Genomic DNA, 27644 nt, shown 5'->3' with positions numbered 1-27644 from the left:
ATTGGGAGATCTCTCAATTACTAGTGCAAAGGTATTTCAAACCCATGAAACATTCTACAAGCAATAGCATGCACTCAGCATGGGTTTAACAAGCAGACATTACCATATGTCTCATTATTGAAATAGTGAATTTCTTCACACTCTTACTGCAATTTGGTTTCACCTTCATGTGCAACACCAATTCCAAACACCATGCTCTTTTTTGCAGGACGGATTACCTAAGAGTAATGAGGTTGTGCACACAAGACTCTTGTGCTACACATGCTTGCAAAGCAAAGAGGGTGGTACTGGTGTGTATAAGGTAGGATGTGCACCCCAAGAACATGTGTTTCATGCAAAGGAGAAGCCGCATGCTACACAATATCCTAAAAATTAAACTCTGCCCATTTTAGTTGATGGTGCTAGTACTTGTGCTTGTTCTCAATTTGCAAAAGAAAACCACCAACAAAATAAGCACTGAGATTATGCTTCCTCCATTCCCTCTCCAATTTGGCATTTTGTTCCTACAAAACATAGGTAAGTAGTACATGAGTGATAAGTAGTATCTTCTCTTTATTTTCACCTAATCTTGCTTGTTTTTGCTAGTAAACCTTTCTTAGCATCCACTTTTGTCTTGTCTCAAGATTCTAGAGCAACCCAACATACTCCACAAAGAGGGTGGCTACCTATGCACTTGGCACAATTATTTAAACAACAAGTGCCCGAGTCCATGAGCCTCTTGTTGAGATGATGATGAGCACCCACCTTCTTTAGCCTCCATTCAGCCATCTGCTTAGAGAATGGGGTTGACTTGGAATTCTATGCATTGCATGAGTCATTCTTACTTATCTAACAATCCATCTTTCTCTATAATGCTCCCATGACACCTTGTGCTTCATCTTCTTCTTTGAAGGACTTTGGGCCTTCACATCTGCATATATGAACCCTTGAGAAAATGTAATGCCAATTTCATTGTTGGAGGGAGGATCTTGTGGTAGATAAGGGCATATTCCTTAACCAAATCTAGGTGAAGAATACTCAAATGCATCTTCACATTTTTCTTGTCCAAAACATCTTCCTCAGTCAAGTCTCATGCATCATCACCATTCAAGCTAAGTCCATACTCAGCATTGAACTTCTCTTTTGTGAAGCATAAATAATTGATCTTATGATATTATTCAAAGTCGAGTACATACACGTGCCGATGTACTCTCCCTACTACTAGCAATAAGCTTAATTTATGCATAGATTAAGACTTAATCTATGCATTAAGCTCTATGCATAGAGCTTAATGCATGCATAGATTAAGCTATATCCAAAGAGCTTAATGCATAAATTAAGCTTAATGCATAGAGCTTAATGCTTTTGATTTATACAGATCTATGCATATAGCTTAATCTATGCATAGATTAAGGCTTAATCTATGCATATAGCTTAATCTATGTATAGAGTAAGGCTCAATCTATGCATAGATCTTAATGCATGCATAGATTAAGCTCTATATGTAAAGAGCTTAATGCTTTTGATTCATAGAGCTTCAGAAGTAGCTAATATGCTTTGTTTTGTTTGTGTTTGTTGTGATGCTGTGTGTGTAGACCATGGATCGTACACCCCACGACACACCCGCATATAGCCCCAATCTCTCCACCTTTCCTACACCACAGGCAATGTCCCAGAGCCAATTTTATCATTTCATGTCACAGATGAGTCCCAAGAAAAGAGCTATGGATCAAGCCTACTTTGGGGGAGGCACTGACACTTCTGCATAGCCATCACAGCCCACCACTACACAAGCCATGCCCTTGGACACTCCACGACACGTCACACAAACCCTACCCACTGATCGCTCAACTACTTCCAGTTGTAGAAGACGAGATCGTTTGACAAGTTGTTGCCGTGGTGGTGACTCCACAGATGCTTCTTCCCCTCAACACTGCGAGTGCCCACCTATTGCCAATTATGAGGGGACACTATGCTCATGCTTATCGCACCGCTTTGACACAAATCCCTCTACCCCCAATCTGGCTCATTCTCGCTATCAAGTAGTGGATGAAAATGTGGTCTTGGATGATGTTGGCAACAAACGAGATGAAGTCTCAAATCCATGAGTTATGCCATATAGCCTTTGCCCACAACTGCATGACTACATGGCATAAACTTGATAGCGCCAAGAAGGAACGAGTTGTGAATCAAATCAAGAGTGAGTTTATGCCAGCACTAGGTAGTGAAGAGGTCCATCCTAGATGGATAACAAATCACATGGTGAACATGATGAAGCACTGGCATAACGACATCACAAGCAAGGTAAAGTCAAGGGGATAAAACCCTTGGAATTTCACACAAGAGATTTGGGAAGAGGAGTGTAGAAAGCACCATGCAAATCCCCAAAGGTGTAAGCAGCAAGAGGAGGCTGCAGCAAAGCAAATGGAGAGCATAGGGAGCTCCCATGTTGGAAGCGGTAGCTGGGATGCTTTCCACACCTACTTTGTAAGTGTTAATAGTACCATCACTCACTTTTTTGCCATAATGGGAATTTCATTTTTTAAATAAGTACTCATGCTTCATGCTTCCAGCAAAGAGTGGTCGGTCATATTGCAAGTGATGTGGAGGAAAGGTACACCCTAATGCATGGGATGTATGCCCTCCTTGAGCAACTTGAGCAAGAGGGCTACAATGTGAACTGGATGGATGTGGTGAATATGGTAAACCTCTACATTTTCCACCCATCAATTAGTTTTTTGCTCACTTGTTATTTCTAAGTTTTTTCCCCATGAATACTCTTTACAGGGACCAGTGCCAAACCCTAAGGGAAACGATGATGATTAGGTTCTATGTACAAAATTTGGGCCTCTTTTGTGTACTTCTTTTTGTCGGCTCTATGCCTATTTTGTGCACTTTTTGTTGGATCCATTATGAGCTATGTAACTTTTTTTACTTAATAAAAATTTAAGTTTTGTGACCTTTCCGTAGAGAACATGGATGTACTTTGTAAAACTTCTATACTGGTACACCCAGTTGTAGGACTGCACCTGTGTGTACCATTATTTAAAAAAAAATAAAACCTGTATCTGTCAATATAACCGTCAAAAATAAGTGTCAAAATACTAGTCACAAAAAATGCTATTGTGAGCGTTAAAAAATACCAATCGCCAATAAGTGTCATTGTCAATGTCGAAACCAATGTCCCAGTAAGTGTCAAAACAAGAGTCGATAAATAACTTTTACTTTCAACAATTTTAATGCCACTTATTTCGACGTGCATATCAATGGTTCTATATTGATGCTTTTTTTCGACACGCATATCAACGGTTCTATATCGATGCTTTTTTTGACGTGCATATCGACGCTTTCGGGGATTTTTTACATGTTCAAATCTATCAGAAAAAACGTCGAAAATCAATGTGCCTATAATAGTGTCCCTCTCTTGAACAATTAGAAGGCATATCTTCTTCTTCTTAAACACAATCCAAAAGAGTAATGACGAATTGGATAAGAAAAGTATAGGGTTTACCTTGAGGAGACTTAGAGGATGCATGTTAGAGAAGATTCAACACAATTTGTTGGGTTGAATGTGCACAACACATGAATAGTATATTCTCTTATAAAAAATACAAGTTTATTTTTTAATAAAAGAAGCATGTCATGTTAGTGGACTTACCTTAAGGAGACTTGTAAGTGGAAGAAGCTATCAAAATCTAAACAAATAAGCATATAAGAAGAAAAATATTAATAGAGCACTACGAATAGAGGTTTAACTGACTTACCCCCTCCCTCAAGGAGATTGGTAGGTGCAAGAAGCTATCAAAACCTAAATAGAACACTATGTATAGAGGTTTAATTTAATTACTTCAAGGACATTAGTAGGGTAAAGAAGTTATCAAAACCTAAACAAACAAGCATATAGAAAGAAAAGCATAAATAAAGCACTACTAATAGAGGTTTAATAGACTATTCAAGTGAAGAGCTTCCATTAGCCTTTTTGAGGCATGTGTCATTGGTTCTTGCCTTAAAGACACACATGCAACTTCCCAATCTGGGTATAGTATATCATCCTTTGAATCCTCACTCCGTTGTGTAAGGTTCCTCCCTTCTAAAATGGGAGAAACACTTAAGATAGTCCGCTAAGTCTTATCTTGGGAAAAATTTCCTATTCATCGACACCTTGACCCTGTAGGGATTCAAGGATACGATTCATAGGTATGACCTAGCTCTATCCCGCAGGGGGAGCGTGATTTTCTAAACATCAAATCACCCATAGGGCAATTGATCATAAATTGGGCAACTACTAGACTTGATTTCTAGAGACAACGCTTTTTTCCTCATCTTATGCAAGGCACAGCCGCTGGCCTAGTCTTCTAGAATAGAGTTGCCCAAGAACCTAACTATCTAACGTAGGGCTTTCACTTAATCTGTTGGAAAGCTACCCGACTAATCGGGTCCACCCGTCCATAGGATGGTGCCGTCAGGGCATTCCATCCTCCCACTTTCCACCCTACTCACGCATCAATTTGTTTTCTAATTAATCCTACCACACTGTTTGACATAATTAAACATATTCCTTAATTAAGGCCCTTTTTCACAAGGTTCGTTAAAACAGCCTTCTTACACAATACAATCATACCAAAGACAAGATGTAATTATATAAAAAAGTTTATACATGAACCAATTCCATACAAGCCAAACCGGCTCTCTTATTCTTATTCTGCCGATGATCTAGAATTCGGCTTTCCAGCCTCTACATGCTAGGCAAAACCCTACGGGACCATACACCTCATCGTCGGCCGCTGGCGAGGACTCAAGCCGGCCTGTCGCCCTCTCAGGCTCCATCGCTCGATCCTCCCGCCCCTCAGAGGGATGTCTGCACACTAGGGTGGGCTTATTTACCGCACTAGCCTGGGCCCTCAGAACTAGGCAGCCTCATAATCTCTCGCCTCAATCGGCGATCCTTATTCTCCCAAAGGTATGAGGGATACCTTGGGCCATTCCCGGGCTTTGCTAACGACGCCGCCTGGCTACACAAGCACGGAACGGAGTTAGCGTTGAAGCCAAAAAAAAATCTTGAATTCTAAAGATAACAACTTCAATGCAATTTACTAAATATAGCATTCACAATTCATGAAGATAACAATTTCAACGCAATTTATCGAATACAACATCACATAATTTGTAACTTCATATAATTTTTATGTCGTCATTTAAAAAGGAAAAGACACCATTCATTAACACTAATTTAAGAAAAATTTCTTCTTTTGAAAATTAACCAAGCTAACCTGGCCATCGTTTCCTTGAGGGGCTTGAAAAGGGAGGACTGGAGCCGCATTGGGCGCATCTTTCCCCATCTCGTTGTTACGTGCTCCTCTTGAGGTAATATTTTGTCGTCTCCGAGATGAGGCCATCTTAGGCGTCGCCTTGTAGAGCTCGCTGCTGCGATCGAAACGCTTCAGTCGGATCTGAATTCCGAGCTCGTTTGCTCACTATATGAGCAAAAGAATATGGCGCACGAACCCTTTCTTGAGGCAAAAAAACCCTTATTAAAGTCTACGCAAATGGGGGGGAATTGTGAGATGTCCGTAAGGGCAAAAACGTGGAGAGGGCTGGGAGGGGCTGCTGGAAGTCTCTTCACACAGAGGGGGGGGGAGAAGAGTTAAGGACACTGCCTCTAAGGAAGAGGGGGATGGAGGAATTTTAGCTTATCTGAAAAGAGCAAAATGAGGGGGTGTGAGAGGGGTGGCTGCAAGGGGCGGCTGTACTACAGCAAGTACGCTACACAGGGACGGATGGCGGTACACACGGCGGTACAACAGGGCATACGCTACACAGAAATGTGTGCCGTCTGTGGAGCACCCCGGGCGGGGGTTTATATAGCTGAGGGGTGAGGGTATGGGCGCTGCGCAAAGCAAGGACGAAAGGACGGTGTACCTTTAAAGGCTATGGATCAGTGGCCTGCATGGGTCTAGGGGAAAGGTACGGTGTCGGTTGTCCGGGAAAGGAGTGGTACGCATGTACCTTATCTGGTCTGGGGCAGCATGGGTGTCCACGTAGGGGTACGCATGGACCATACAGTGGACGGCCGTCCTTTGATTCTTGGGCGGCCATTGTACAGGCACCCTAGTAAGTGTGTTAGGACCAAATTTTGGGGCGGGGTATCCAAATTTGGGGCGCCCGCCTCGATTTGCGTGCCGGACCGTCCCAGGGGGCAAAAAATTTTTATGTCCGGGAGGTTCTCCTGGTCGTAGGGGTTCAGACCGTTTGTCAATCGGACGCCCGATCGTGGATTTATTAAGGTTTAAAGGTCGCTGATTTTTAACTAAAATGATTGAAATTAGCGTATAGGCTTGATCCAGTGTCCATTTTGGATGCTGTAAAATCCTATATTAGGGTAAAATTGCGCGCAAATTCCAAATTTGGGCTCAGAATTTGAAGATTCTTAGTAGAAATGACTCAAATAATAAAATCATTGATTTTTATACCATAAAAACTCATAATTACATGGACATTTCTTTATTAGTGAAGATGGGTATGTTACATCCTTCCCCCCTTAAAGAAATCGAGATGTCCTTATCTCGTCATGAATTGGGGATAATCCTTTAAGAGTGTAGCTTCATCTTCCCAAGTTGCATCCTCTTCAGGGTAATCTTTCCACTGAACTAGATGTTCTACAAGAGTTCTATTTCGGAGTTGCCTTTCCCTAGAATCTATGATGCTACTGGGCTGTAATTCAAGGACTCCTTGAGTAGGGATTACAACTTGTTCATCATCAAGAATATGATCGAGACTGGGGACATATGGTTTTAACAAACTTACATGAAATACATTATGGACTTTGATATGGGCTGGGAGTTGGAGTTTATAGGCACTTTTACCTAGACACTTGATAACTGTATAGGGACCACAATACCTAGGGCTGAGCTTCTTATATTTCCCAAGTGATAGAGAACTTCGTTTGGGTCGCACTCGTAGAAGAACTCTGTCTCCTTCCTTGAAGATCCTTTCAGACCTCTTGTTGTCAGCATAATGCTTTTGTCGATCTTGGGCAGCTTTAATATCCTTTTGGATCGCCTTGGTTTGTTCCTCCATCTCTTCGAGCATTTTCCTGGATGCCTCAACTCTTATGGTTGGATCAGAGAAATTTAGAGGAGACAGGCATTCTTGCCCATAGAGTGCCTTAAATGGTGACATTCCTATGCTTTGATGATAAGACGCATTGTAGGCAAATTCTACCAGAGGAAGGTATTGAATCCACCTTCTGGGTTCCCGTCCACAGTATGCTCTGAGAATGTCTTCAATTACTTGATTGACTCTCTCAGTTTGGCCATCGGTCTCTGGATGATAAGCTGTGCTAAAGCAAAGTTGAGTTCCCAGAGCTTGAAATAAAGACTGCCAGAATTTTGAAGTGAAGTCAGAATCCCGATCACTTACTATCCTTTTTGGGAGACCATGAAGTTTGAGAACTTCCTTGATGAATATTCGAGCAACATCAGAAGCTTTGAAGGTCTTCTTTGCTGGTATAAGGTGAGCTACTTTGGTAAGTAAGTCCACTAAATGGAGTCATATCCTCCTTGAACAGTGGGGAGACTTGTGACAAAATCCATACTAATGCACTCCCACTTCATTTGGGGAATATCTAAGGGTTAAAGTTTTCCAGGCATCTTGACCCTTTCAGCTTTGATCCTTTGGCATGAGAGACATTGCTTCACGTACCGAAGCACATCATTTTTCAAGCCTGCCCAATGAAAGCTCCTTCTTACAGCATTTAATGTTTTTGCATAACCTGGGTGTCCTGCAGCAGGGCTATCATGAGCTTCATGGAGGATTAGTTTCTTTAAAGGAGGATCCTTAGGGATACATAGCCTGTGATTGAAGTAGAGGCTTCCTTCATGAGTGGAGTATCCCTTGATTAGATTCTTCTCTTTCTCTGAATGTCCCCCTTCTTCTACTAACTTTATCATTCTCTAATAATCTGGATCATGAGATGAGACTTCTTCCACCTTGACCAGAATGGGATTATTTGGCATTGAAATAGCACTCAAGAAAAATTTGCGGCTAAGTGCATCTGCTACCACATTATCTGTCCCAGGGCTGAATTTGATGTCGAAGTCATATTCTTGTAGAATTTCAATCCATCTCCTTTGTCGCATGTTGAGGTTAGGCTGGGTGAAGATCCACTTTAGACTTTTGTGGTCAGTTACAAGCTGGAATTTGCCCCCCAAGAGATAATGTCTCCATAATTTGAGGCAATGAACAACTGCTAAGAGTTCCAAATCATGGGTGGCATAGTTTGCTTCATATTGCTTCAGCTTGCGGGAAGTATAAGCGATTGGTCTTCCTTCTTGGCCTAAGACACCACCAAGTGCTAGACTACTAGCATCGGTAACCACTTCAAATTCCTTGGAGAAATCAAGAAGCTTTAAGACTGGGGCAGAAGTAATAATGACTTTCAGCTCATCAAAACTGTTTTGATGGATTGGCAGCCACACTATTTTGCAATCCTTCTTAAGAAGATCCGTCAAAGGTGCAGCTACCAAGGCATAATCTTTGATAAAAATCCTATACCAACCCGTGATTCCCAAAAATCCACGAACTTCACGAACTGATTTAGGGGGTGGCCATTCTAGAATATCCTTGACCTTGGCGGGGTCTACTGAGATGCCATCTTTGGAGACGATGAATCCAAGATACTCAATTTGATGAGTAAAGAAGGTACATTTGCTCTTCTTGGCATAGAGTTTGTGTCTGCGCAACAATTGCAGAACTCTACGCACATGCTCCTCATGCTCTTCCATTGATTTGGAGTAGATTAAGATGTCGTCAAAGAAAACAAGCACAAACTCATCCAAGTAAGGGCGGAATATATCTTGCATTAGTAGGCGGTTGAAGGTTGCAGGAGCATTGGTTAACCCGAATGACATTACAGTAAACTCATAGTGGCCATAACGGGTATTGAAGGCTGTTTTGGGTATATCTGCTTCCTTGACTTTGATCTGATAGTATCCAGACCTCAAATCTATTTTTGAGAAGACTTTGGCCCCATGAAGCGTGTCAAGAAGTTCGTCGATGCGAGGGATAGGATACTTATTCTTGACAGCCAGTGACTTGATTTAGCCCTCGATAATCTATGCAGATGCGGAGAGTCCCGTCCTTCTTTTTTTGGAAAAGAACAGGTGGGATGAGTAGCGGGGGTTTGGATTACACCAAATTGTTTATTCGGACCTTGGTGTTCTACTGCTGCATGGACGGTGGCGCGCTCTTCTTCAGCCGTTTTCAAGGTCGGTTCTTCACTTATAACACAGGCAGTTCTAGCAACTGCTCCTCTGCGGCCTCTGCCACGGCCACTACACCTTGCACCTTGGTGGGTAGGGGTTCCACGGCCTTGATTTCCTCTGTTACCTTGGGGAAATGATGTTGCCATCTTGGGACAGTTGGCTCTCAAGTGTCCCATCTCATTGCACTCAAAACACAGAGGGCCTTCTCTGGAAGAAGCAGCAATCATACGAGCGGGGACAAAAGAGTTGCCTTGGCGCCCTTTGTTGTAGTAAGGAAAATTCTGTTGAGGTTTCTTGTAGGGTTGATCTTTAAGATTTGCCTCAGGGTAAGATCTCTTTTGATTCTTCGGTTTGTTAGCCTTCATTTCTTTCACAAGGGGCTTTGCTCGTATGAGAGCATCATGTAATGTGCTTGGCCTCATTGCTTCAAGGCGGGAATCTAGGGGTTCATTTAGCCCTTGGCAGAAACCAGGGATTTCATTAACGTCTTCACAATTTCGTGATCACGTTAACAAAACCTGTTGTTAACATAAAAATTCTTGTGATCACAATGTATATTCACGGGCATTTTTTATGACCTGCAGAAACCTTCTCTGCCAGTAATCCCGCCGGGAAAATGTACATTTCCCGGCGGGCCCGCCGGGAAAACCCATTTTCCCGACGGACAAATTAAAAAAATAAAAAAAAATAAAAAAATAAAAAAATAAAAAAATCATGTTCACAGTCATTCTTACCATTTTTGGGCCTTCTGGACTCATTTATGATGTCAAAAGTTCAAAATTCTTGGCACAAAAAAAGTTTTGTATAATTTGCTGGCCTTAAGTTCAATTGACACACCAATTAAATCTAACTATACTTACATCAATTGACTCAATTGTCCATGACATCATTGCACTCAATTGAGCCCAATTGGACTCAATTACACTTGATTTACACTCAATTGATATTAATTGGGTGTCAATTGATGTCAATTGTGCCTAATTCGACGCAATTGAGCCCAATTTACACCCAATTTGCATAAATTGGGTGTAAACTAAGTATCAATTGAGTCGAATTGGACTCAATTGATAATAATTGGATGTTAATTGATATTAATTAAGCCCAATTGACTTCAATTGGGTGTTAATTTATTACAATTAATGTCAATTAAGCTCAATTGAGCTCAGTTGACATCAATTGGGTGTCAATTGATATCAATTGGGCTCAATTGCACTCAATTGACACTCAATTGGGTGTTAATTGCATCCTATTGTGCTCAATTGAGCCCAATAGGATGCAATTAACATCAATCGGGTGTCAATTGATCACAATTGATATCAATTGGGCTCAATTGCACTCAATTGTGTGATCGATTGTGTGTCAATTGATGTCAATTGAGCCTAATATGATACAATTGAGCTCAATTCACGCCCAATTGGATGTAAATTGAGTGTCAATTGAGCTGAATTAGACTCAATTGATAGCAATTGGGTGTTAATTGATATCAATTAATATCCAATTAACATAATTGAAGTCAATTAAGTCTAATTGACTTCAATTGGATAATTTGGGTGTCAATTGAGCTCAATTGGACGTAAATGACATCAATTGGGGATCAATTAACATCAATTGAACCTTATTGACATCAATTGGGTGCCAATTAACATCAATTGGACTCAATTGACATCAGTTGGGTTTCAATTGAGCCAAATTGGATGCAACTGACATCAATTGGGTGTCAATTGATTACAATTGAGCTGAATTGGGCTCAATTGCACTCAATTGATATTAATTGGGTGTCAGTTAAACCTAATTCCATGCAATTGAGCTCAATTGACATCAATTCACATCAATTGCTCTCAATTGATATTAATTGGGTGTCAATTGATGTCAATTGAGCCTAATTCGATGCAATTGAGCTCAATTCACGTCAGTTCACATCAATTGGGTGTCAATTGATGTCAATTGAGTAAAATTGAGTCTAATTGGGTGTCAATTGAGTCAAATTGAGTATAATTGGGTGTCAATTGATATCAATTGAGCCAAATTGAGTCTAATTGAGTCCAATTAGACTTAATTAAGTCAAATTGAGTCTAATTGGGTGTCAATTGATGTCAATTGAGCCAAATTGAGTCTAATTGGGTGTTAATGGAGCCTAATTGACATCAATTGGGTGTCAATTGATGTCAATTGAGCCCAATTGAAGCTAATTGTGTATCAATTGACACACAATTGATGTCAATTGGGCTCAATTGACATCAATTGGATTCAATTGATACACAATTAATGTCACATGAGCTCAATTGACATCAATTAACACCTAATTGATGTCAATTATTATCAATTGGGTGTCAATTGATTATAATTGATGCTAAATTGAATGAATTGAGTCCAATTGACATCAATTAAGTCTAATTGGGTATTAATTGATCAATTGGGCTCAATTGATTATAATTGATGCTAAATTGAATGAATTGAGTCCAATTGACATCAATTAAGTCTAATTGGGTATTAATTGATCAATTGGGCTCAATTGATATCAATTGACACCCAATTGGACTCAATTGACATCAATTGGACTCAAAAGGGTGTTAACTAATGTTAATTGAGCCTAATTGACATCAATTGGGTGTTAATTGAGCTCAATTGGACACAATTAATAATAATTGGGTATGAATTGAACTCAATTGACATCAATTAGGTGTCAATTGAGCCTAATTGCATCCAATTGAACTCAATTGACATCAATTGGACAAATTGCATCCAATCAATTAAGCCTAATTGCATCTAATTTAACCCAATTGGACTCAATTGAATCCAATTGGACTCAATTGACATCAGTTAGGTGTCAATTGAGCCTAATTGTATCTATTTGGACTTAATTGACATCAATTGGGTGTCAATTAAATCCAATTAGAGTCAATTGATATCAATTGGGTATCAATTGAGCCTAATTGTATCTATTTGGACTTAATTGATATCAATTGGGTGTCAATTAAACCCAATTAGAGTCAATTGATATCAATTAAGCTCAATTCGGCTCAATTGGCATCAATTGGGTGTCAATTGACTACGATTGATGTCAATTGAGCTCAATTGACATCAATTGGGTGTTAATTGATATCAATTGAGTCCAATTAACATCAATTGGATGTCAATTGAGCCCAATTGACATCAATTGGGTGTGAATTGAACCGGATTGGACTCAATTGACATCAATTAGGTGTGAATTGATGTCAATTAAGCCCAATTGGATGCAATTGATATCAATTGGGTGTCACTTGGACTCAATTGGCACCCAATTGATGTCAATTGAGTCCAATTAGATGTCAATTGATATCAGTTGAGTCAAATTGATTAATTGACATTCAATTATACTTACTTGATATCAATTTCACTCAATTGGGTATTAGTTGATGTCAATTGGACTCAATTGGGTGTTAATTGATGTTAATTGAGGACTCAATTGACATCAATTGGGTACCAATTGAGTGCAATTGGTGTCAATTCGGCTCAATTGGCATTAATTGGATATCAATTGACTAGGATTGATGTCAATTGAGCTCAATTGACATCAATTGGGTGTTAATCGATGTCAATTGAGTCCAATTAAGCCCAGTTGTGTCCAATTGGGTGTCAATTGATTGAATCCAATTAAGTCCAATTAAGCCCAATTGAGTCCAATGGGGTGTCAATTGATGTCAATTGAGCCCAATCGATCAATTGACACCCAATTAGACTTAATTGATATCAATTGGACTCAATTGGATATTAATTGATGTCAATTAGACTCAATTGGAAGTATAATAAGATCTAATTGATGGTAATCGAGCTTAAGGTGATAAATTTAGAGATAACTTTTTTTGTACAAAGAATTTTGAACTTTTGATATCAGAAATGAGTCCAGAAGGCCCAAAAATGGTAGGAATGACTGTGAACATGAATATATTTTGACCATTTTTTTTAACTTTTTTTCCCGTCGGGAAAATCCATTTTCCCAGCGGGCCCACCGGGAAAACAAAAAAGCCCGGCGGGCTTCGGCAGGTTACCAGGTCACTGGTAACCTGCTATTTTGAGAACATGAAAACATGTGAACATGTGAATAACATGTTCACAAGTGTTATTAACAAAAAAAATCTTGTGATCACGTGAATATAAAATCCCTGGCAGAAACGAGCCACTTGTTGGGAAGTAGTCATAGCTGGGGCATACTTCCGAAGGGTAATAAATTTGGAATAGTAGTCCTCAAGAGTTAAGCTGCACTGTCTAAGACTAAAAAACTCATTCATCTTTATGGATTCATGGGATGGAGGAAGATATCTTTCCTTCACTGCCTGCTTGATGTCTTCCTACGTTTGAGAATGCTCGGTGACTTCCTTGTCATGGCACCACTGCTTCCACCAGAGTTTAGCATCTCCAATGAGGCGAAACCGTGCGAGCATAGACTGATTTACTACTCCAGTACCGGCAGCAGAGAAATAATCATCCATCGCCTCAATCCAGACTTCAGCATCCTTCTCAACCTTTGAACCTTCTCCTTTAAAGGAGGGAGGTTGCATTTGCTTGAGCAGGAGCTTCTTCTCCTGGGTATCGGTGTAAAGCGCATTGGGAAGTGGAGGGTGGTCGTTCTGGCCATCATTGTAAAAACAATTTTAAGATTACAAGATTCATATTTGCACAACGCTTATTTTTTTGGAGAGTAAAACATTGAAATTATTTTATTTCCAAATATTTACAAGGACAAGTTTTATTACAAAGATCTGAGACTAATATAATTAGTCTTATTTGACATCAAGGGAAATTCCTAGGCTATGACATTAGGGTAGAGCGTTCCACATAGGTGAAATATGGGGTTCCGCTGTAGTTTCTAAGACTCTAAAAACTGATGGTAAGGGTGGTAAACTCTGGATTGGGGTAGATCCCAACACCGCTACTCTATCAGTAGGTAAGACCTGCATCACTTTGTCATACACCCAGCGATCCTGGGGTATGCGAACCCCATCTACAGTCACAGTGGTGTCGGCCCTGGAGGTACCGACGAACCAAAATAAGCGGATCATCTTCAGCTTCTCAATCCAACGAATCCGCTTAAGGTCGGTGGTGAGGTTCCCAATTTGATCTGCTCGGATGAAGAAGTATCTCGGCCCGCGACTCCAGAAATCTCTACCCCATCCTCTTTGAATACGAGAGAAATGAGGGAGGGATATCTTCTCTAATATCTGCACCATGGTGTCACGGAACTCGAAATTCGAGAAGTGACTAGCAGTCTCGAAGATGCATTGGAAAACCAGAAACTTGGAGTAGGCATCTTCCTCTTCCTACAGTCATTCAAACATCAATTCAACTTATTTGTTTTAGTAGGATGTTTTTACTAATTAGCATTATGTTAGGTAAAACATTCATTGCAAAACAATCCTTAAATGACAATTCCTAGGAGCTAAGATCGGCTCTGATACCAATTTTAAGGTTCCTCCCTTCTAAAATGGGAGAAACACTTAAGATAGTCCGCTAAGTCTTATCTTGGGAAAAATTTCCTATTCATCGACACCTTGACCCTGTAGGGATTCAAGGATACGATTCATAGGTATGACCTAGCTCTATCCCGCAGGGGGAGCGTGATTTTCTAAACATCAAATCACCCATAGGGCAATTGATCATAAATTGGGCAACTACTAGACTTGATTTCTAGAGACAACGCTTTTTTCCTCATCTTATGCAAGGCACAGCCGCTGGCCTCGTCTTCTAAAATAGAGTTGCCCAAGAACCTAACTATCTAACGTAGGGCTTTCACTTAATCTGTTGGAAAGCTACCCGACTAATCGGGTCCACCCGTCCGTAGGATGGTGCCGTCAGGGCATTCCATCCTCCCACTTTCCACCCTACTCACGCATCAATTTGTTTTCTAATTAATCCTACCACACTGTTTGACATAATTAAACATATTCCTTAATTAAGGCCCTTTTTCACAAGGTTCGTTAAAACAGCCTTCTTACACAATACAATCATACCAAAGACAAGATGTAATTATATAAAAAAGTTTATACATGAACCAATTCCATACAAGCCAAACCGGCTCTCTTATTCTTATTCTGCCGATGATCTAGAATTCGGCCTTCCAGCCTCTACATGCTGGGCAAAACCCTACGGGACCATACACCTCATCGTCGGCCGTTGTGGCGAGGACTCAAGTCGGTCTGTCGCCCTCTCAGGCTCCATCGCTCGATCCTCCCGCCCCTCAGAGGGATGTCTGCACACTAGGGTGGGCTTATTTACCGCACTAGCCTCGGCCCTCAGAACTAGGCAGCCTCATAATCTCTCGCCTCAATCAGCGATCCTTATTCTCCCAAAGGTATGAGGGATACCTTGGGCCATTCTCGGGCTTTGCTAACGACGCCGCCCGGCTACACAAGCACGGAACGGAGTTAGCGTTGAAGCCAAAAAAAAATCTTGAATTCTAAAGATAACAACTTCAATGCAATTTACTAAATATAGCATTCACAATTCATGAAGATAACAATTTCAATGCAATTTATCGAATACAACATCACATAATTCGTAACTTCATATAATTTTTATGTCGTCATTTAAAAAGGAAAAGATACCATTCATTAACACTAATTTAAGAAAAATCTCTTCTTTTGAAAATTAACCAAGCTAACCTGGCCACCGTTTCCTTGAGCTGCTTGAAAAGGGAGGACTGGAGCCGCATTGGGCGCATCTTCCCCCATCTCGTTGTTACGTGCTCCTCTTGAGGCAATATTTTATCGTCTTTGAGATGAGGCCATCTTAGGCGTCGCCTTGTAGAGCTCGCTGCTGCGATCGAAACGCTTCAGTCGGATCTGAATTCCGAGCTTGTTTGCTCACCGTATGAGCGAAAGAATATGGCGCACGAACCCTTTCTTGAGGCAAAAAACCCTTATTAAAGTCTACGCAAATGGGGGGGGGGGATTGTGAGATGTCCTTAAGGGCAAAAACGTGGAGAGGGCTGGGAGGGGTTGTTGGAAGTCTCTTCACACGGGGGGGGGGGGGGGGGGGAGAAGAGTTAAGGACACTGCCTCTAAGGAAGAGGGGGATGGAGGAATTTTAGCTTATTTGAAAAGAGCAAAATGAGGGGGTGTGAGAGGGGTGGCTGCAAGGGGCGGCTGTACTGCAGCAAGTACGCTACACAGGGACGGACGGCGGTACACACGGCGGTACAACAGGGCATACGCTACACAGAAATGTGTGCCGTCTGTGGAGCACCCCGGGGGTTTATATAACTGAGGGGTGAGGGTACGAGCGCTGCGCAAAGCAAGAACGAAAGGACGGTGTACCTTCAAAGGCTATGGATCAGTGGCCTGCATGGGTCTAGGGGAAAGGTACGGTGTCGGTTGTCCGGGAAAGGAGTGATACGCATGTACCTTATCTGGTCTGGGGCAGCATGGGTGCCCACGTAGGGGTACGCATGGACCATACAGTGGGCGGCCGTCCTTTGGTTCTTGGGCGGCCATTGTACGGGCACCCTAGTAAGTGTGTTAGGACCAAATTTTGGGGCGGGGTACCCAAATTTGGGGCGTTCGCCTCGATTTGCGTGCAGGATCGCCCCGGGGGCGAAAATTTTTTTTGTCCGGGAGGTTCTCCTGGTCGTAGGGGTTCAGACCGTTCGTCAATCGGACGCCCGGTCGTGGATTTATTAAGGTTTAAAGGTCGCTGATTTTTAACTAAAATGATTGAAATTAGCGTATAGGCTTGATCCGGTGTCCGTTTTGGATGCTATAAAATCTTATATTAGGGTAAAATCGCACGCAGATTCCAAATTTGGGCTCAGAATTTGAAGATTCTTAGTAGAAATGACTCAAATAATAAAATCATTGATTTTTATACCATAAAAACTCATAATTACATGGACATTTCTTTATTAGTGAAGATGGGTATGTTACACGTTGCTACACCAGAATACCCCTTTACCAATGGGGTGATTAATGTTGGTCTCTCTCAATGCCCAGACAGAGGTAAGAATAGATGGTCCTTTAGGATGGTTCTCTCTCACAAAAGGTGGGAAATGAAGAAGCTAATGGAAGAGGAAAACTTACAATCACACCTATTCGAATAAGTATCCATCAAGAATGTGAGAATCCAATAGCATGCAAGCAAGCAAGAAGAGGGAAGAAGGGGAACTCACAAGAAAACTATTGTTGTGAGGGAACGATTGCGTATTGCTTATTGTAAAAAATGACTTATATACAAGTGACTAGCTTTTACAATAAGCAATACACAATAGAAAAAGATTGTGTATTTCTTATTGTAAAAAATGACTTATATACAAGTGACTAACTTTCACACTAGACCGAGCAAACTTAAAAAATGGTCTGACCTCTATTAAGCAACTAAATACACTAAGTCCGGTCTCTATTAGTACTTTTAAGTTATTAGTGAACCTGTTATTACCAAGGTGGAAAGTGTGGATGGTCTAGGATCCATCCATTGCATATAGGGCAAAGTGGTAGGAAGCTTTGGGTAGCCTTGATGGTAGGTAGCTTGTTGAGACGGCATGGAAAGTGATAGGCGAGATTTGGAGGTTCTTTATGTAAGGGCTCTATTTTGTTTATGGAAGTAGTGTGGACCCTTTAATATGAGGTGGTTGCTTGGTAGAAGCGGTCCACACCCTATAATTGGTGGAATGAGTGCCAAAAACACCATGGAATGATTTGCAGGGGGAGATGGTGGTCCAAACCTTCATGGCACAACATGAGAGTATGAAATAATGTCACATTGTGAGATAAGACTTCTTTATAGAAAAAATGTTGGCCAAGGCAAGGTTGTGTTGGGGATAAATTGGAGTTAAAAAGTAGAAGATATATGTGTGTCTACCATAGTTCCCTTATCCAAAGATGTACCTAGAGGATTGGTGTTGTGATGAGGTTAGTTGCAGGTGTAATTGTTTATATGTGCTATGATATGCAAGAAGTGAAAAAAATGTAATGGCCATAGTGAAGTATGCAGGTGACATGCATGGTGGGTAATGGTGTGCTCGTGTGTGTACACTTCTCTAAACAAAGACTTCTCCACTCGACTACTTTCTTTGACTCTGTTGGCTACTTTCTTCGACATTTACTTGATATCCCTTTTCTTACGGAGTCAAGATCATTAGATTTTTTAAGGCATGGTAGCAGACTTTGTGCATTGTCGAGCATGTGGGATAGAGGTAATGTGAATAAATGGGCGCTGCTATCGAAAATGAGTCCATGGGAGGTTTCTGCTGATTGTAAAAAGGTTTAAGTGATGGGTCATATGATGGGCTAGGCTTGTGCTCGCCATGGTTCACCATCCAAAATGTACCTTGAGGGTTGTCTATGTTGAGGCTCACTGCAAGTTTGTGAAAGAATAGTCCCTATGTGTCTATTATATGTAGAGACTGTGTAGATATTGCAGGTATGAATGGGCATTGGGCAAAAGGTGGGCCTATGTAGATATTGTAGATGGCGTGCATGGACATTGGGCAAAAGGTCGTGTAGAAGGTTCTTTTGATGATGAAAACTCTAACACTCTACTTTCTTTGACACTTTTTCATTCTACTTTCTTTGACTCTTTTCTCTCTTTTTTTTAAAAAAATCAGTATCCTTGGAAAAGGATTTTGTACCAAAAGTGGGCCCAGTGTGGAGTGAGACTTACCAACCCATAGTGATATCAAAATAGAATTAGAATTAGAAAATAGAATACAACAACACAATCATGTATCATACCATAGTGCTACATTGATGACTGTGTCTGTGACTTCCAGTATCCTGCAACATCGCAAAACATGTAAATCAGTTGCATCTAAGTTGGTAACAAGCCTTGTGCCCCGAATTGTAAATGCCACATTGACGTGTGCAATACTCTCCAAATCCCTTAATTCTTTGATATTTTCTGCTTCAATATTTCTGCTTCAATAACGTTAATTTCTCTACAAATCTTGTTGGCTTCTTGGCCTGCGTGTCAGCATCTGCTAAATCATCAGCAAAATTATCACCACTGGTAGAATTGGAGGGTTGTGGTTGTGCGATAGAGCAGCCTTCGGTTGTGCCTCCGATTTTGGTTGTGCATGAGGTTTTGGTTGTGTGGCATCTTGCTGTGGGTGGTCTTGTGCTTTTACTCTTCTCTGCGTCTGAGAGTGGGTGTCTCTCTCATGACTAGCATGGGTGTCTCAACTGGCCTTGCACGAGGATGGAGGGACAGGACCGTCAGGATCTCCATCATGCAACGATCGCTAACAAAAAGAGGTGCTAATATATGGTCATATCTGTACCTCAATCTATGAAGTGTATGAAAATCCCTAGGCATTATTGTAAGCCTATGGGCATGGGCAACGAGCAAGTATGCATCTTCAAAAACCTCAATCAGCTAGTCTTCAGTAATTTCCTAGAGACACAAAACTGCAAATGCTTGCCATCGCATGCCAATACTCCAGTGCTCACAAATATCATGCACAAGCCTTTGAAATGATAGCATGGCTATTGCAGCTTGCATATGTCATTCAATCTTTCAAATCTCTTGTAGAACTATCCTGTGGGATTGATATCTTCTCCTCCTACCTTGTACGTGCAGTGATATCTTCTCCTCCTACCTTGTACGTGTAGTGACTCCATAGGCCTCTCACTTGTTTTCTAGACTTCGAGCAGTTTGCTTGGTATGCACCATCTAATAAATAAAAATAGTAATATGACAATGGAAAAATGGTTCGGAGTCAGTAGCAAGCGATAACAGACTAGCGGGATGCTCGCGAGAAAATAATCGCTTGTTTTGGTACTAACCCCCGCTAACAAGATCTTACTACATAGTCCATGAGCAACATGACTCGAAAGGCGATTCAGTACCAACAAAGCGATTGTTGGAATTAGGGTTAGGGTTGTAACAATGCACACATACAAGATAGAGAAGCTCGAGACCACACAAACTCACTAGATTAGAATGAACAAATATGTGCCACAGATACAAAAGATAAGTACACCCCCCAAAATGAGTAGATAAGAGGGTGTACATATGCACGGGGGAAAAAACCTCGTAGTGAGGGAAAAAGTACCCCGATGGTCCCAAGTGTGTTCACACACATCACTACCATATAATGCTATAAATCCCCCCTAGAGTGATGATGTGAACATGTACAGGGTATGGCCAATCAATCCTATAAAGGTAGTAAGCCCAAAGATTTACGAAAAGCTTCAAACTTTGACAAGGAAGAGCCTTCATGAATAAACCTTCCATGTTGTCATGTGTAGGCACATAGACCAAATTGATCTCTGTTGTAGAGACTCTTTACCTAACATAGTGGTAATGCACCTCAATGTGCTTAGTGTGAGCATGAAACACTGGGTTCCTCGCAACTGCTAATACGCTCTGGCTATCAGTGAAAATCGTAGTGCTAGAGGACTGTCCAACACCAAAATCAGTTATAAGACGTCTGAGCCAAACACACTCAACTGTAGCTATAAAGGCTGCCCTGTACTCAGCTTCACAGAGCTAGAAGTGGCCACTATAGGCTGCTTCTTACTGAGCCCTGATATACATGAATCACCAAGGCAAAAGAAAAACCCACCAGCAGTGGACACTCATGTGTCATAACATCTAGCCCAATCTGAATCACTAAAAGCATGCAGTTGTGACTCATCCCCTTTTGGATAAAACAATCCAAAATACTGAGTGCCCTGTAAATTGAGAAAAACTCGCTTAACAACCTGCCAATGCTTCGTGCTTGGGCTTTGTACACTGACCCCATGAGAAAATGGACCGTAAAAGAGGGTCAGTACCAAGCGATATGGGGCTTGCAGGATGCCAATGAGACTTGTGTTTCTTGGTAATGACCCCATGAGCAATGTGTCCCTAAGGGGAGTCAGTACTACAAAGCGATATGGGGCCAGCAAAGATGCCCACGAGCCTCCTATCGCTTGGTACTGACTTTGTGAGAAAATGACCACAAGGGGATTAGTACCAAGCGACAGAAGGCGAGCAGGATCCCAACAAGCCTTTTGTCACTTGGTATCGACCCCGTGAGTAACATGTCCCTAAGGGGGATCAGTACGAAGCGATATTAGGCTTGTAGGATTCCAACGACCCTCTTATCACTTGGTACTGACCTTGTGAGCAACATGACCCTAAGGGGGTTCGATACCAAGCGATATAGGGGAAGCAGGATGCCGATGAGCCCCTTATCACTTGGTGCATACCATGTTAGCAAATTTACCCTATCAGACTATAATACATTAGGAAAAGGTCATTACCAAGGCGATAAAGACTTCAACTGATTGATAACCATATAATAGGTTGTAAGGGTTTACAACTTGTTGGTTAAAACCAATTTATAGGTTGACAACCAGTTATATAAACATCGATTGTTAACTTATAAACTGGTTTAAATCCAATTTATAAATTGGGCCACTTTAATGGGTTTTAATCCTTGTTTTCCAACCCCTTTGAAACCAGTTTATGGGTTGAAAGAGATTATAACCACCACTGGTTTGACAACCATTTTATAAATTGAGAGCATTACAAATGGCAACTTGCTTCTAACTTGTTGAGACAAAACCAATTTATAGATTGAGATATGACAAATGGCAACTAGTTGACAACAAGTTTATAAGATAAGGGACACTTAAAAGGGTTTTGGACTATTGGTTTCAATCCGCTGACACCAGTTTATATGTTTGGAGCATAAAAATGGTTTTTGATCACTAGATTGACACCCACTGTAATATCTTGGAAGCACTGCAAATGGGTTTCAATCGGTTTTTCCAACGGGCTGGCATATAGCAATAAGTGCTTAAAGGTGATATTCACAAATGCAAAGTAGTGCTAATCAAATAAAACCAGTTAAAGAGTATAAGTTGCTATCTTTATTTTCAAGCATGGCATGACCAAGTGGTTTCCTTACCACCATTCTTTTTGCTTCTTCGAGTATGGCCTAACTACAACCAATTGCAATGCACTTGCCAAATGCATGGTATGCATGCTTACAAAGTAATATAAATAGACCAACAACAGACTAGTCCGCTTCAAATTCAAGGCCACACCCTGTGCAACTTTCTATCACAATCAGCATACTATCCTCATGTAGAAGAATCTTTGGGGCGATTGTGGAATGATCATCGTGCTAGAGTTCTCTAACTTCACACCCATCATGAAAGCTCTACTCGCACCTACTTTCTCCACAGCCTCATTCTTGTTGTCTAAATCAGTCTACAAACACAAACAAAGAGGTAATGAACATGGCATGGAGTTTCTTCATATATAGAAAACACATATACATACCTTTGCTTTTTTAAGAGCTTTTCTAATGACACAAAGTTTATCTTGAAGCTGCCGCTCTACTTGTTCTTGTGCATCAGGGGGCATGTTATTTGATGGACACATCATGGTGTGATATTCAATTACACCTTCAATACGATGCAAGATGAACTTTTCCTCCTCTACCTTTGTTGTCACTATATGAAGAGCCAACAATGCAGCTTCTTTGTTGTACTTGGTATTCAGTAGAATGTCATTCAGCAATGTTTGCACTTGACCTGAGACCTCCACCTCTACCTCATATAGGCTACCTTGTGCCAACGGAGTGCATGCGTCATGGCTTAATGCATGCATTAAGCTCTATGCATAGAGCTCTATACATAGATAAGATCTATGCATAGAGCTTATTGCAGAAATTAAGCTTTATGCATAGAGCCTAATGCATAGATTAAGCTCTATTCATAGAGCTTAAGGCATGCATAAAGCTCTATGCATAGATAAAGATCTATGCATAAAGCTTAATGCATAGATTAAGCTCTATGCATAGAGCTTAATCTATGTATTAAGCTTAAGCTAGATGCATGCATGCAAAAACGTAAGATAATCCTAAACCCTAGCACCGAAGGGTGCAATTATCAAAAGCAAGGTAAATAATAAAAATAAAAATAAGAGAAAGGTAAAGGGCTACGTGGAATCTCAACAAATTAGAAGCTACAAAACAAACAAAAAATACAGCATGTTAGCTCACACACAAAAAAAAATTGGAAGCAAGAAAAGGATGGGGAAAGGACTTAGATTTAGGGTTTAAGGATGGGGGAGGTGAGAGGAGAAAACTTGCAAGAATTTGGGGAAGAGAATAGAACCTGCAAAATAAATAAAAAACACAACATATTAGAGACACGCATATAAAATAACTGAAACAAGAAAGGGATGAGGGAAGGGAGAGGAGAGAACCTACAAATTTTTGGAGAGAGTGGTGAAGCAAATCTAGGCATCGAAGACGCTAATAGTGAGGCACCGCAGTTCTGTTAATAATTCCCAGAGTTGAAATAGACATCAAAATAGTAACCATCGATAATGGCATCGAAATACACGTTGATTAAACCTATTTTCGAAGCTTGTTTCAATGGTGATTTACGATGGTTATTTCGACGCTCACTTCAGTTCACTTTTTTATTCAAATTCACACTCAAATTTTGAATTTTTTGATGGCTCGATATCTTTCCATACAAAACAAGAATATACTGACTAGTCCATGCATGAAGTATAAAAGAAGCTCCACCTCCCCCTCATTTGGACCCAAATTCACATGCGTATTCAACATACATGGAGCTCGTTGAGTGCTATGAACCTTTTAAATTTTGTTAATTTAGAGAAGAATACGATGCACCCATGCAGTCGTTGCAAGTATCAAGTCACCTGATGTCGAAGAATTTGCAATGAGCATTCCAAAAAATGGGACGTATTTTCAGTTGCAACATCTACTTACTGGCCTCAATGTTCGCCTAGACAACAATGAACTGGTGGATATCCAACCTGCGCGAAGTAAAAGAGCAAGGGCAAAGGCAACCTCGATGATGGGATTGGAACCCGACACAACAATGAACCAGTGGATATCCAACCTGAGTGAAGTAAAAGAGCAAGGGCAAAGGATTGAAACCCGAGCAAGGTTTTATGAACTCGGATCAAGTTCTAGAACATGACATGGCCGACATGATAGATGCCCTACACGACAAAAGCCACGAAGTAGACGATCATGATTCAGAGCATGCAACGACCCAAGAAGTAGAAGACATCAGACGACATGTGGAGGTTACCTCTGGAGGTGGTGTGTCAGCATATCTTTTACTTCTTTTTTCCTTTTTCTTATTTTTTATTTGTCTTTTTTTCATTGCTTAAAAGGCCAAATTAAGAACTCACAAATATTAGCAAATTCAGAAATTTTTTAAATATGCCAAAAAAACATAAATTTTATACATCTCTATCTCTATATTATCTTAAGGAAGAGTTTCACAAAGCTTCCCTGTGAGATAAGAATTTGGAGGTTCGAGAAGGGAAGGAGGAGGTTTGAGGAGGTTTGGGTAGAATTTGAATTTGGAGTCTCAAAAGACGTGAGAAGCATGGTTGTCCACTAGTTTTCTTCTTTTTTTGCACTACATTGTAATGGCTATAAAGTGTTAATGCTACATGGACATGCAACACCATAGAGAGCACGGATCGAACCACTAGCTAGGACTTCGTCTGCTTTAACCACCGGAGTTGGGTGTGTGAGTAGTGTATATAAACCGGTGTTTCTCGCCAATTTTTTTTAAAAAAATGTTAATATATGCATTGCACTACAATGCTTTCAAATCAACATTTATTAATGCTTGTGTGTCCAACACCACACAATTTCTTTCATAAAAGCACTACTTGCGAGTATAAACATCACACCTTTCCATTCTGCATCGACCATAGCAACACATGCCACCAGAAAACATGCAACTTAAAAACATGTGATCAAGACCAAAAAGCATCTTTACATTTACATTAAGGCAGTGCAATATCCACATTTACGAGATAAGGGAAGATTTCTTACATGCATATGGGTGGTGGACACACAAATTAAACAGTCAATGATGAATGCTACTACAGTTCGTGCTAGAAGAGTCGTGTAGCGTTGTGTAATTGAAGGTGCGAAGAGTCCTCTCATAACATGCATCGTGGCCCTTGAAGCTGTATTCTTGTTGCATAGCTCCGTATCCAGAAGTGACCAAGTTGTTTGCAGCCGTAATCATACCCTGAGCTTGTTGCCTGTTCTTCAGAGAACTGAAAGAGCTGCCCGAGGCAGAGAACGTAGAAACCTGATCGTTGAAGGCGTGGCTGAAGTTACAAATCGTAGTGACAGAGTTGTTGGCGCCTTGGTACTCTAGGCACGCTAATTTGAGTGGGAAAGAATAAGAAGCCTCTTGGAGAAACACCACCCGGAGTGGCGTCTCAGCCTTTCTTTTGGCTTCTGCGTTTATCGTTTGAATGGCTGTTTGTGTGTGAGAGTTGCTGCGAAAGGTGAGGACGGTGTCGAAGGCTAGATTGTAGGCTGCAGACACTGTGAAATTGCCCATGGAGGAGGCCACAAAGCCAGAATATGAGAGAGTTCGGGCGGCCCTGGTGTGCGAATCGCCGGCCAAGCCTTTGAAATGAGAGGCGATGGTTGTGGACAAAGGAGGCGCAGAGAAGCTGAGGATGCGGCCACTACTGTGTGGGGCGGCGTTGTCAAGCCAGAGGTGAAGGTTGGCGTCTAGGAGCCAGTAATCGAGTGCATTTTTGACCTTGATGCTGAAGGCGTGTGGTTTGCCATCTACAAGAGATCCCAGAAGTGGGGTTAGCTCGAAGTCATAAGTGGGAAGATTGAAGGCGGCGATGGCTGCAGCAGGGCGCCACAGGAGGGGGTTGATGCCTCCTGTGTAGATAACGGGGAAAGGCCACACAGCTGCAATGAGCTTGCCATCTAGGTAGGCCTGTACCTCTCTGAAGGGGCCGTTTCCTGCCACCCCTGTTAAATTATTGCTCGTAATGTAGCCATTGGGGGGATTGGTGAACCACGTCTCATCATCTCCGTGGAAGGATACGTAGATTTCAAGCACAGCTCTATGCACATTGGTGGGAATCGAAGAGACGGTTTTGTGGGCGGCGGCCGTGTCGCTCGATATGCGAAACCAGTGGCCGCTGGGTAGCGCGGAGGGGGCGGAGATGGGCAGTATGAGGTCTGCAGGTGTGTTAAAGAGTGGCGGGTGCGGGCGGTGTTGACGCTGTTTTGGGCCGGGAACAGAATTAGTGGTAGAAATGAAATCGATGGTGAGGTTGACGTAGAAGATGCCCGTGAACGTGGAGTCTACCACATTGCCAAGGCTCACCACGAGAGGCTGAGGTGTGGCCAGCAGCGAGGCGTACCGTGTGATGTCCTTGCTGACATGCCACGTGATGCCCTGCCTCGTGGGCTCGGGCGTTGAGGTGCGCAAGGAGCTCGATGCCGCCCATCCACACCGCCGCTATCCGATCGAACTGCCGCCCCTTGCAGGCGCCGCTCCACCTCAGCACCACCTGGCCCCACTCGCACCCACCATCAGGCGGCGTGTAGTTGGCCATAGCCGGCGGCAACCTTAAGTCGTTGGCGAACGAGTGTCTGAGGAGAAGGACGGAGACGCAGGGCGCCAGGTTCGTGGGCGGCGACACCGGTTGTGTGATTTCGAAGAAAACTTTCGGCGGCAGCGGCTGAGTCTCTGGGTTAACTAGAAGACGCTGCCCTGGTGGATCATCTTTCAACAGGAATCCCGCATTGTGGAGCCCTTGTGCCATGCTCGTAAAAGGGGAAGGAGAAGCAGAGGTCGAGGAAGTGACGACGACAAGCTGGAAGAAGCCTAGGACGATGATGAGCAAGAGCCTTCCAACAGCAACAGGGCTCGCCATGGATTTTAAGCTTGATCGCAAGAGCCCTTCTCTTTGGATGGGGTGAGAGTTGCGAAAATTGCGTTACAGCTGTGTGCAAATGTCGTGCCATCCGACACACCCCTTTTTACGTTGGGTAACCTAAGATTCTTGCACAAAAGAAAGCAAGAGCAAGTGGCTACCCAAATACCTTTTAAAAAAAAGTTATTTTTAACAAGGTGAAAAATAGTCGAACGTTTTCTCTCTGTAGTCTCTCTGTAGATTTCGTGGGGTGATAAAAGGAGGTGAAAAATAGTCGAACGTTTTCTCTCTCTGTAGTCTCTCTGTAGATTTCGTGGGGTGATAAAAGGTGGTGAAGGAAGAAACCACCAGGGAGAAGAAACGAAGAGGCTCGGACTGGTGATGTTGCAGTGCACTGCTATGAATAAACAGTGAGAAAGTTCAGTGTGGGTGGGCAAGGCATCGTGATGTTGTGTCGGGAGCGGGAGGCTGGTCGCCTGCAAGACTACGTCGGTTCACAAGAAAGACAAGAAGAGGAAATTGGATGGGAAGAAGAAGAAGAAGGCATTCATTGAGTAGGACGTCCAGATCAGATGGGAGGTCGAGGTGCTGGGCAAGATATTGGAGGGGGCGAGGACGGCTACGACATACTACGAGAGAGGCAACGTCCTGCTCGCCGTCGAATGCAACCTCGGTATGCGCATGACCGCTAGACTACTCGCCAGAATCGCACATGCCCTCACCTCATGCCACAAGCTA

At 41.9% G+C, this 27644-nt stretch overlaps 1 pseudogene; it reads right to left on the bottom strand.

Moving 5' to 3' along the window:
• Positions 1–24963: 24963 nt before the first annotated feature.
• Positions 24964–26996, bottom strand: LOC147625402 (peptide-N4-(N-acetyl-beta-glucosaminyl)asparagine amidase A pseudogene; annotated as a pseudogene).
• Positions 26997–27644: the final 648 nt, after the last annotated feature.

Source organism: Cibotium barometz, chromosome 24 (assembly GCF_041138505.1).
Source record: "Cibotium barometz isolate CiBa-2024 chromosome 24, ASM4113850v1, whole genome shotgun sequence".
NCBI lineage: Eukaryota > Viridiplantae > Streptophyta > Polypodiopsida > Cyatheales > Cibotiaceae > Cibotium > Cibotium barometz.
This window is presented reverse-complemented; position numbering and strand designations above follow the sequence as displayed.